Below are 10614 nucleotides of genomic sequence, written 5' to 3' on the forward strand. Positions count from 1 at the left end.
TATATGCCTTAGTTGTCCCAAGAAATTGAGTCATATTGTTAGTGATAAAAATTTGATTTTCTCTTAATTAAGTATATTTTATGAATTTTCTGATGTCTTAATGATTGAATTAAGTTTAGCATCACAGGAATCATTGGCTCTCACATTAGACTTTTATTTTCTTAGTTGATCTCTAGGGAGTTACAGGACCCTTGGTCCTGCCACTAACCTTGCTAGAGAGAAGTTATAATTGTTACAGGGAGTATAGCTTCAACTTTTGGAACATTCTTTTCCCATCTATATTAAAAATAAGTGTTATATTGTTTGAAATTAGCATTTCTGTTAGACATGACTTTGTTCTTTGATAATAAAAAGCAATTATATAAGTAGAAAGTGATATTGAAGATAAGTTTAAAGAGGCATGGCACAAGTTCAACAGAGCTATACATTTTGAGATAAAGGTACTTATTATCTCTTTAGTTACAGAGACATTGTCTTCTATTGTATTTCCTGTATAGAAATTAGCATCTAGTATTCTAATGAGAAGCTTATAAATAAGGAGATAATTATCCAGAGGTGAACAGAGAGTGACTCTGTCTGTGTTATGTTCCATAAATGAATCTGCATAGGCAGTACTTGCCTGGTAACTAATATGTGATAAGATGAACTAAAACTTAGATGATGTATTTATCTCAGATGCAGTAATAGTAATGAAGTCATTATTCAGATTTATTTACCTTAAATTCCCAGATCATTAAAGCAAATAATTTTTATTTTCTTTCTTTGTTTAAAAAAAAAAAAAAAGGTCTAGAAAGTTAACTAGCAATTCAGGCTGCACTGCAGAAGCTGTGATAATTCAATACATGTTTACTAGTCCAGAAAGGCAGTAAGCAATGTGAGTTTAGAAAAGAAAAGGCCTTTGTGGTCTGTGACTATTTCATAAATGAGAAAGAATTTATACTAGAAGTTATAGTTCAAGGAGAAGGGGCTTTGGGTAAGCAGACAAAAAGGGACCAGGGTCCTGCAGAAGAAAATAGCATGTGATAATGAAAGTGGACTATTTTAAGACATGCTTGGGTGGCAGTGAGGTGAGAGATGGCAAAGTTTTACTGGGAGATGAGATTAGGAATATAAATAGGAGATTGATTGTGGAGGATCTTAATTATCAGCTTAGGAAGTTTAGGTTTTATTTTAAAGGCAGTTAGAGATATTGCAGATTTTGAAGCAGAGAACTGTCTTTGGAGAAGGCTCACATGGCAGTGGTATGCAAATGAATTTCCTGTGGAAGTGGCTAGAAGCAGGGAGACTTTGAAGAGACCAATGTAAGATGATACAGTAGCACAAGTGAGGAAACCACTAGATGAAATCAGAAAAAAAGTGAGTAGAGAGCTCATGTCTTATTTGGGTTGCATCAGAACATGGGAAGCCTTAAACAGAACTGACCTTTTAGTATGCTGAAAGATCTGATAGCCAGGAGGAGAAAAAGATGATCAGTTCTACTTTATGAGCCATTTGATCAGGTGATTACCTAGAGCAGAATCAGTGATAACCTGGAGGTAAAGGGACATTCACCTCCCTAAACCTTAAAGATTTAGAGGGGATTTCCATAATCAAAGGTTAATTTCTTAGGGAAGAACTTGAAGAGTTTTAGCAGGACTGAATGAATGAATGAAGTCGCTCAGTCGTGTCCGACTCTTTGCGACCCCATGGACTGTAGCCTACCAGGCTTCTCAGTCCATGGGATTTTCCAGACAAGAGTACTGGAGTGGGTTGTCATTTCCTTCTCCAGGGGATCTTCCCAACCCAGGGATCCAACCCGGGTCTCCTGAATTGTAGACGGATGCTTTTACCCTCTGAGCCACCAGGGAAGCCCCAACAGGGCTAGAAACAGCAAATGTCTTGGAGAGAAATGTTGGTAAATTGATTGGATAAAGCAGCAGAGTTAAAGGGATTCCTTGTGTTTATTTTGTGTGATTCTCTGTGGTAATTTGTGTTACAATAAGTTGGATACAGAATAAACAAACAACCGCTATGAATCAGATTCTCTAGAGTTGGGTTTTGGGGCTGTAGATGGCAAGCTTCCAAGATGATCCCTGTGAACACAGCATGACTTGAAAACTGGCAAAGAAAAAGTAGCATGGATTTGGAAGTCAGCAACACCATCTCTGTGGATTAAGAGTTCTTTTTAATTGTATGCTACATTCTCCAAGTCTCTGTCTTCTTATCTATAAAATGAGGATAAATGAGATCTAATGAAGTAATTGTAAGAGTCAATTACATAATATATGGGGAGTACCCAATCCATGCTAAGGACATAGTTGATTCTTATCAATTGTGGCTATTATAATATGAAAACAAAATTATTTGGAGTGGGCAGATATAAAGAGATTTTGATTTTGGATAAGTATTGGTAAGATATAGTAAATTTTAAAAAACACCTCTCCAATTAATCTATCATTTTAGCTAGTACTCTTTTTAGTACCAGTAAGTATAGGCAGCATGATTTATAAAGTCCTGTGGCTTAAGGATCTTAATCTAGAAAAACACATGTCAAACAATGAGTTAAAGATGTGTATGTATTTTAAGGGATTTATAACCTTAGAATAGATGTCTTATTTTAGAGGGTGAGTTTTTTTTTTTTAATATCTGAATACACTGATTGAGGTAGGCTGATCAAAAGTAGAGTAGAAAACATTCGGAATTTAGCAGATAATATAGAACTGAACTGAACTGATAAAAGAAGTAGCCATATTTTGCGTGACTTTAATTGACATATGACTCTGTCCATCATCCCAGATTGAGATGAGATGCAAAGCAATCTGCTTGCATTGTCAATTAAAAAAAGATGTACAACTTCAGAGCTGTGAGTTAAGTTTTATTTGGGGGCCAAATGAGGACTTCAGCCTGGGGGGCAGCATCTCAGATAGCTCTGAGAGACTGCTCCAAAGCAGCAGTGGGGAAAGTCAGTACAGAAGGTTTTGGTGAAGGGGGAGTTCCATACCATGAAGCGTTCATTTTACAAAAGGTGTTTTTGTTAGTCATGAGGGTCTGATGTTACCATGAAGGGATTTAGTGCTTCTCTAGATAGGAGGGGGAATACAAGGATTGAGATCATAAAATCAGTTCCTGAAAATATCCAACTATCTAAAGACCTGTCCCACCAGATTCTCTGGAGCACAGAGTGCCTCACTCCACATGCTGAAAGTGAAAGTGAAGTTGCTCAGTCGTGTCCCACTCTTTGTGACCCCGTGAACTGTAACCTACCAGGCTCCTCCATCCATGGGATTCTCCAGGCAAGAATTCTGGAGTGGGTTGCCATCTCCTTCTCCAGGGGATCTTCCCGACCCAGGGATTGAACCCGGGTCTCTCGCCTTGCAGGCAGACGCTTTAACCTCTGAGCCACCAGGGAAGCCCTCACATGCTGAAGGTCAACAGCTATAGCAGCATGGGGCTCAATCTCCATAGAGGTGGATGGCAAAGACCTTTGTTGTTCAGTCCTTGGCAGTGCTCTTGGTAAGTGTGAATTTGTAGCTGACAGCATACAGGAAGCTTTCAAGTGCTTTATTGACATTCTAGCTGCTCTCCTTGACTTGAGTGAATCAGGCCACACCACCCCTCATCATCACTGGATTCCATGGAAAAGCACATTCCTGATGCATTAAGACTCTTCAGAGCCATCCTAGAAGTTCATCAACAATGCAGTCCTGTTCATACAGCATACTCTGATGAGAGCAGCAAGAAAGCCTGCCAGATTTCCTCAGCCAAGATTAAGAGGAGAAAAGGAAACCGAGACAACACTGCAGACTCCCATTAAACATCCAGAGGGACAGGGTAGTATTACTTCCGGCCACCATAACAAAGCACCGTGCATGGGCTGGGTGGTTTAAACAATAAAAAAATTTTCACAGAAATTTATTTTTTCACAGGTCTGAAGGTTGAGAAGCCTCGGACCAAGGTTTAGGGTGGTTTGAATTTTGGAGAGGGCTCTTCTACTGACTTCCAGATGGCCATTTTGCTGCTGTGACCTCACATGGCTTTTGCTTAGTGTACATGTATGTATACAGAGAAAGAGTGAGATCTTCCTCATTTTATATGCCACTAATCCCATAACAAGAACCCCACTCTCAGAATGTAATCTAACCCACATTACCTCCTGGAAACGCTGTCTTCACCACATTGGAGATTAGGGTTTCAGCAAATGAATTTGGCAGTGGGGATACAAACCTTCAGTCTGTACTAGACAAGGAAAACGTTGAAAGTGTTGGTCGACCAGTCATGTCTGACTCTTGGCGACCCTATGACTGTAGCCTGCCAGGCTCCTCTGTCCATGGAATTCTCCAGGTAAGAACACTAGAGTGGGCTGCCGTTTCCTTTTCCAGGGACTAGACAAGGATCAGACATGTTAGTTGACATGTTTCTTGAACTCAATGTATTTGAATCGTAAATAAAGAGGCTATTTCAAGGAAATATAAGGACACCTATCCAAGCTAACCTGAGGCTCTGGTCCCAGCTGGCTCACACTATCTCAGGAATTTGGACAGAGCAGTGCAGGCGATGTTCATAAAGTTCAGTGGGGCAGAGGTGGAACTGCGTATGTGACCGTGTCCTGGGAAAAAACTGAAGAAACCCTAAAAAAAACTACCCAACTAAACATCAGCTGGAAAGCACTTTGGCAGTGAAGACAGATCTGTAAATGAGACAAAAGACCTGAAACCTGGGGAACATTGAAGAACCGAGTGGCAGATTTATAGTGGAAGAAGGAATGTGAAGAGATTTGTTCTTAACAAGTGGAGAATTAATCCCTAAGCCCGGGGCCATGAGGGAGCTACTGTGGGGACAAAGCCCGCTCAGATATAGTAGACACGATAAAGATGCCCTGTCTCTGGGGAAAGTAATTGGCAAGAATGTGATGAAAGGCAATTAAGCAGGTTGTCTCCAGGATTGGTTGTCAGCCCATGGGGGAATTCAAATAAGTATGGAGTACTAGCAGCCTGGACTGAATGGATATATGTGGTAGAGATTTGTCAAGGCCGATGCAGACTAGTGTTCACAGTGCTTTCAACTCAGCTTTCTCCAGGCACAGCATGGATGTGGGACCAGTGGGCAACATTTCTGTCCCAGGTTTGGACCAATCTGGATGAGGTTACAGGGACAGAATGTGGGCACATGGACCAAAAGAACTGTTGGCCATTTCCCTCGGAGTGGTCTTTGCAGCGCCTATGCAAATTTACAATAACAGAGGCCCAATTTTGTCTACATTCATGAGCATTTATTTTAAAAAGGCATTTATTTGCCTTTATAAGTAGTTGGCTTCCCTTTGCTGTTTTTCTGGGCATGGAGTCCAGTTTGATTAAATCCTTATTTGTTATCACACACGGCTGCTCTGTAACCTCCCAACCCCTTGTCTTCTCCTTGCCTCCACTTGCTTCTTTTAGGATTGGTCTCTTTGTTTGGATTATTAGCAAATGAAATAGAGTGTGTTGGTAATTAGTATGTGGCCATGACACTGAAGAAGGAGGTGGTGTAGGTGGGAAATTCAGAGACAGCAAACTGGGATAATTCCATTACAGGCTTTGCTTCAGTGGACCCTTTGGATTCCAAGGACATAATGAGAGAGTAGAGGGTCTGCCGTTTCCCTGACTGAGGGTCTCTCTGTATTGTGGCAGGCTTAGTGAATTAGATTGGAGATTCGTCATTTTATTAGTAACCTTTTCTCAGAGTAGTTGAGTTCCCTGGGCACACAATTCTCTAGATGAAATCGATGCATTTACCCAGAATGACTTTTTACCATTCCTAATCAGCAGTACTTTTCCAGAGTTCTAATTTAGTTGAATAATATTGTGTTCCTGTTAAACTTCTCCTTCTCGTCACCTCCCTTTCTCCCAGTTGCATTAGAAACAGGCATGGTTTTAAAGACAGAGGCAAATTAAAAGTAAGCTAAGCCAACTAAACATAAAATGCAGTGATGGCTGTTTCTCCTAACAGAAATGCAAGCATCGTTACTATGTTTTTTCCCCCCGCTGTGGTTAAGTCCCCAGTTAATATTGTAGCTCGAACAAACTTAAGGTGGGAAGTGGAAAGTTCTCTAGGATTAGAGATATAAGATGGAAAAAAAAAAGTATTTTCAGGGAGTTTTATTAAGTCAACAAATGCCGTGGCTTAGCCAATAAGTATTTGTAAATTGTCCACCATGTACTCATTGCTGTTTTAAGTGTTTTCTTCCAGCTCAAGTAATATTTGGATTGGTTTGGGAGTTCTTTGAAGTGAACTCTCCCCTTGGAGACTTGTGGCTGTTATTCCACCAGGAGGATTGGGAGAAAACGCATGCTTTTTCATTTCATCTAAAGATTAGCACTTGCTCTAGAGTTCCCCTGCTTAGCCCAAGGTTGTATTTGTAACAAGAATATAAAAGAAGCAGGATGAAGAGTCTGGCTTGGGAGCAGATGGAAAGATTGGAAGACAATTAATTATAGAAAACCTCCAAGCAGCTTTGATAAGGCAGTAGACAGCAGATATTAGGCACATGGAAACATCCTTATTGAGTAGGACACACATAAAATAAAACATACACATTTTAAAGGCACTGCTTGATACATTTTTACAGTGTTATTACAGATGTGAATCCAGATCGAAATACTGTACCGTGTAATAGCTAGAAGTAGAAGCCTGGGATGAAGATCGACTCTTCCACTCTTTGGTTTGGAAACTGGGCAAACTGCTAAGCTTTATGAACTTCTGTTTGTTCATTTCTGAAATAGATTTGATACTGACTCCCATGTTGTTTGAAAGAATAAGTGATACATACACACAAAGAGTTAGCCTAGTTTCTAATAAACCAATTTTTTTAATATTCTTTTTACTAATGATAATGTAAATATGAATAATCATCCATCCTATACACTTGTTCACAACAGGGTTGAAAGAATATTCAAAATGTTGAGTATAGTGCAGTAAGAAATTTTGCATTACCATTGCTCAGGCGAGTGGTAGATGATGGAGAGTCAAGATGAAATAAAGCTCTATGTGACTGAAGGAAAAGCACAGTAATGCAGAGGCAGTGATTGGGAGTCTCAGAAGATGACTTGGAAGAAGGCTCAGTGAACTGTCAATATGAAACAGTCATTTACTGCCATGCTGCTTTTCTGGCTGTTCAGTTCAGTTGCTCAGTCGTGTCCGACTCTTTGTGACCTCATGAATCGCAGCACGCCAGGCCTCCCTGTCCCTCACCAACTCCCGGAGTTCACTGAGACTCACGTCCATCGAGTCAGTGATGCCATCAAGCCATCTCATTCTCTGTCATCCCCTTCTCCTCCTGCCCCCAATCCCTCCCAGCATCAGAGTCTTTTCCAATGAGTCAACTCTTCGCATGAGGTGGCCAAAGTACTGGAGTTTCAGCTTTAGCATCATTCCTTCCAAAGAAATCCCAGGGCTGATCTTCAGAATGGACTGGTTGGTCCTCATTGCAGTCCAAGGGACTCTCAAGAGTCTTCTCCAACACCACAGTTCAAAAGCATCAATTCTTTGGCACTCAGCTTTCTTCACAGTCCAACTCTCACATCCATGCATGACCACTGGAAAAACCATAGCCTTGACTAGATGGACCTTTGTTGGCAAAGTAATGTCTCTGCTTTTCAATATGCTATCTAGGTTGGTCATAACTTTTCTTCCAAGGAGTAAGCTTCTTTTAATTTCATGGCTGCAGTAACCATCTGCAGTGATTTTGGAGCCCCCCAAAATAAAGTCTGACACTGTTTCCACTGTTTCCCCATCGATTTCCCATGAAGTGATGGGATCAGATGCCATAATCTTTGTTTTCTGAATGTTGAGTTTTAAGCCAACTTTTTCACTCTCCTCTTTTACCTTCATCAAGAGGCTTTTTAGTTCCTCTTCACTTTCTGCCATAAGGGTGGTGTCATCTGCATATCTGAGGTTATTCATATTTCTCTGGTCAGAACACAGATACCTTACTTCTGGATGAAGACTGGCATGGCCAGTTTGGCATGATGAGCCTAATAAGTAATGTGTAAATAAACAAAAAATCTTCAGAATTTTTCAAGCCATTATTAAAAGTAACCAGATGAAGAGACAGCCTCGAGATTTGGGCAGAGGCCCTTTCAAGGCACATATTTCCCTGGGCTCCAGCAGCCGACTGTTGATGACCCCAGGTCAATGTGTCAGAACTTCCTCAAAATACACTGGTTCAAGGTCAAGGTTGAAAACTCGTAAGGGACTGAACTTGTAAGGGGAATTGTGGGTCCCAATCAGTGGCAAGTTAGAGGATGCAGAAACTGGAAGAACTTGGAGGGACTAGAAGATCAAGGAGTCAAGAGAGTAATACTGCCTTTAGTTCCTACTCTTATGCTATCGCTCCACATTTACAGATGGATGTAGTAAGTGACAGAGGCTACTGAAACTCTTACCAGCTGTATAGCACTTCTTGGGGATGGGGATCATGAATCATTCATCTTAGAAGAAAACCTGAACTCTCACATGAACACTACATTTGAAGAGGCATACTGAATAAATCTTTTTTTGAGGTAATTTACTTTCCCCAGGCCTGCTACCATTGAATATAAATAACAGAACTTGTCTTCTGTTTTTTATCTTATGGTAGTTTTTTTGAAATGATCATGTTGAATCAACGACTCAATCAACACAGGTTCAGTGGTACATACTACCTGCCAGACCCTATATTTACAAATGCTCTCCCAGACACCCCATTCATAAGCCAGATGAAATTCTGGCTATTTTCCGTCTTTGTACTTCAATGTGTAAAAGGCTGATACTAATACTGCCCATTTTATACGGTTGTTGTGAAAAGCAAATGAGATGTAAAGTGCTTAACTTCATCTCTGATGCATAATAAACATTCCTTACGCTCTGTTTTAGTTATCTATTACTGTGTAAGACAGCTATTCCAAAACCTAAAAGCTGAAGACAATAACATTTATTACTATGCAGTTTCTGTGGGTCAGGATGTCAGAAGCAGCTTAGCCTGGTGGTCCTTGTTCAGAGTTTCCCATGAGGCTTCAGTCAAGGTGTTGGCCAAGGAGTGCTGCCATCTCAAGACTCAGCTGGGAGAATTGCTTTCAGGCTCACTCAGGTGGCTGTTGGTAGCATTGTCCTTGGAGCTGCCTCAGCTTCCCCTGGAGCATGTAATCCAGGACAGAGACACAGAGTGCCGAAAACAGAAGATGGAGTCTTTTATATAATCTGGTCTCAGAAATGCCATCCCATCACTTCTGCCATATTCTCTTCATTAAAAGCAAGTCAAGTCCAACCCACTCTCAAAGGCAAAGGCTTATACAAAACTGTGAATCTGAGGAGGCAGGTAGCGTTTGGGCCATCTTAGAGGCTGATGAGCACATAATGTTAGGTATTTCCAACATTTCTGGTGAGCTCAGTGTTGGCAAGAAGAAAACATAGGAACTATAGCATATCTGGCCTGCCCACTTGTAAGCCTCAAAAGCGTCCTATTCTAGTAAATTGCTTCTTATATGCTACTTTGTGTGTGTGAGTGCTCAGTCATGTCTGACTCTGTGACCCCCATGGACTGTAGCCCACTGGGCTCCTCTGTCCTTCACTATCTCCTGGAATTTGCTCACATTCACGTCCATTGAGTCAGTGTTCAAAGTAGGGGACCCCTGTATTTGGAGGGGTGAGGAGATGGCCCACATCTACTGGTGATACTGTGTATATAAGTCAGTCAGTCTTGTCTCTCCCTACACTACAGATATCTAACACTAGGGACTTACATTGGGACCCATTGGGGTGGTTTGGCACAAGGGCTCTAGAGCCATGCTGATCAGGTTTTAGCTTTCCACCACTTGTTGTTGTTTAGTCCCCCAGTCGTGTCTGACTCTTTGAGACCCCATGGACTGCAGCACGCCCAGCTTCCCGTCCCTCACCATCTCCTGGAGTTTGCCCAAGTTCGTGTCCATTGGTGATGCCATCCAGCCATATCATCCTCTGTCGTCCCCTTTTCCTCCTGCCCTCAGTTTTCCCCAGCATCAGGGACTTTTCTAATGAGTTGGCTGTTCATATCAGATGACCAAAATACTGCAGCTTCAGCTTCAGCATCAGTCCTTCCAATGAGTATTCATGGTTGATTTCCCTTAAGATTGACTGGTTTGATCTCTTCGCTGTCCAAGAAACTTTCAGAAGTCTTCTTCAGCATCACAGTTTGAAGGCATCAGTTCTTTGGTGTTTTGCCTTATTTGCGGTTCAACTCTCACAGCCTTATGTGACCACTGGGAAGAAAGACCATAGCCTTGACTATATGGACATTTGTCGGCAGAGTAATGTCTCTGCTTTTCAACATACTGTCTAGCTTTGTTATATCTTTCCTGCCAAGAAGCAATTGTCTTCTGATCTCATAACTGCAGTCACCATCCGCAGTGATTTTGGAGCCCAAGAAGAAGAAATCTGTCACTACTTCCACCTTTCCCTTTTCTATTTTCCATGAAGTAATGGGGTTGAATGCCATAATCTTAGTTTTTTTTAGTATTTAGCTTTAAGCCAGCTGTCTCACTCTCCTCCTTCACTGTCATCAAGAGGCTTTTTAATTCCTCTTCCCTTTCTGCATTAGAGTGATTTCGTCCGCATATCTGAGGTTGTTGATGTTTCTCCCATCTA

Source organism: Bubalus bubalis, chromosome 22 (assembly GCF_019923935.1).
Source record: "Bubalus bubalis isolate 160015118507 breed Murrah chromosome 22, NDDB_SH_1, whole genome shotgun sequence".
Taxonomy (NCBI): Eukaryota; Metazoa; Chordata; class Mammalia; order Artiodactyla; family Bovidae; genus Bubalus; species Bubalus bubalis.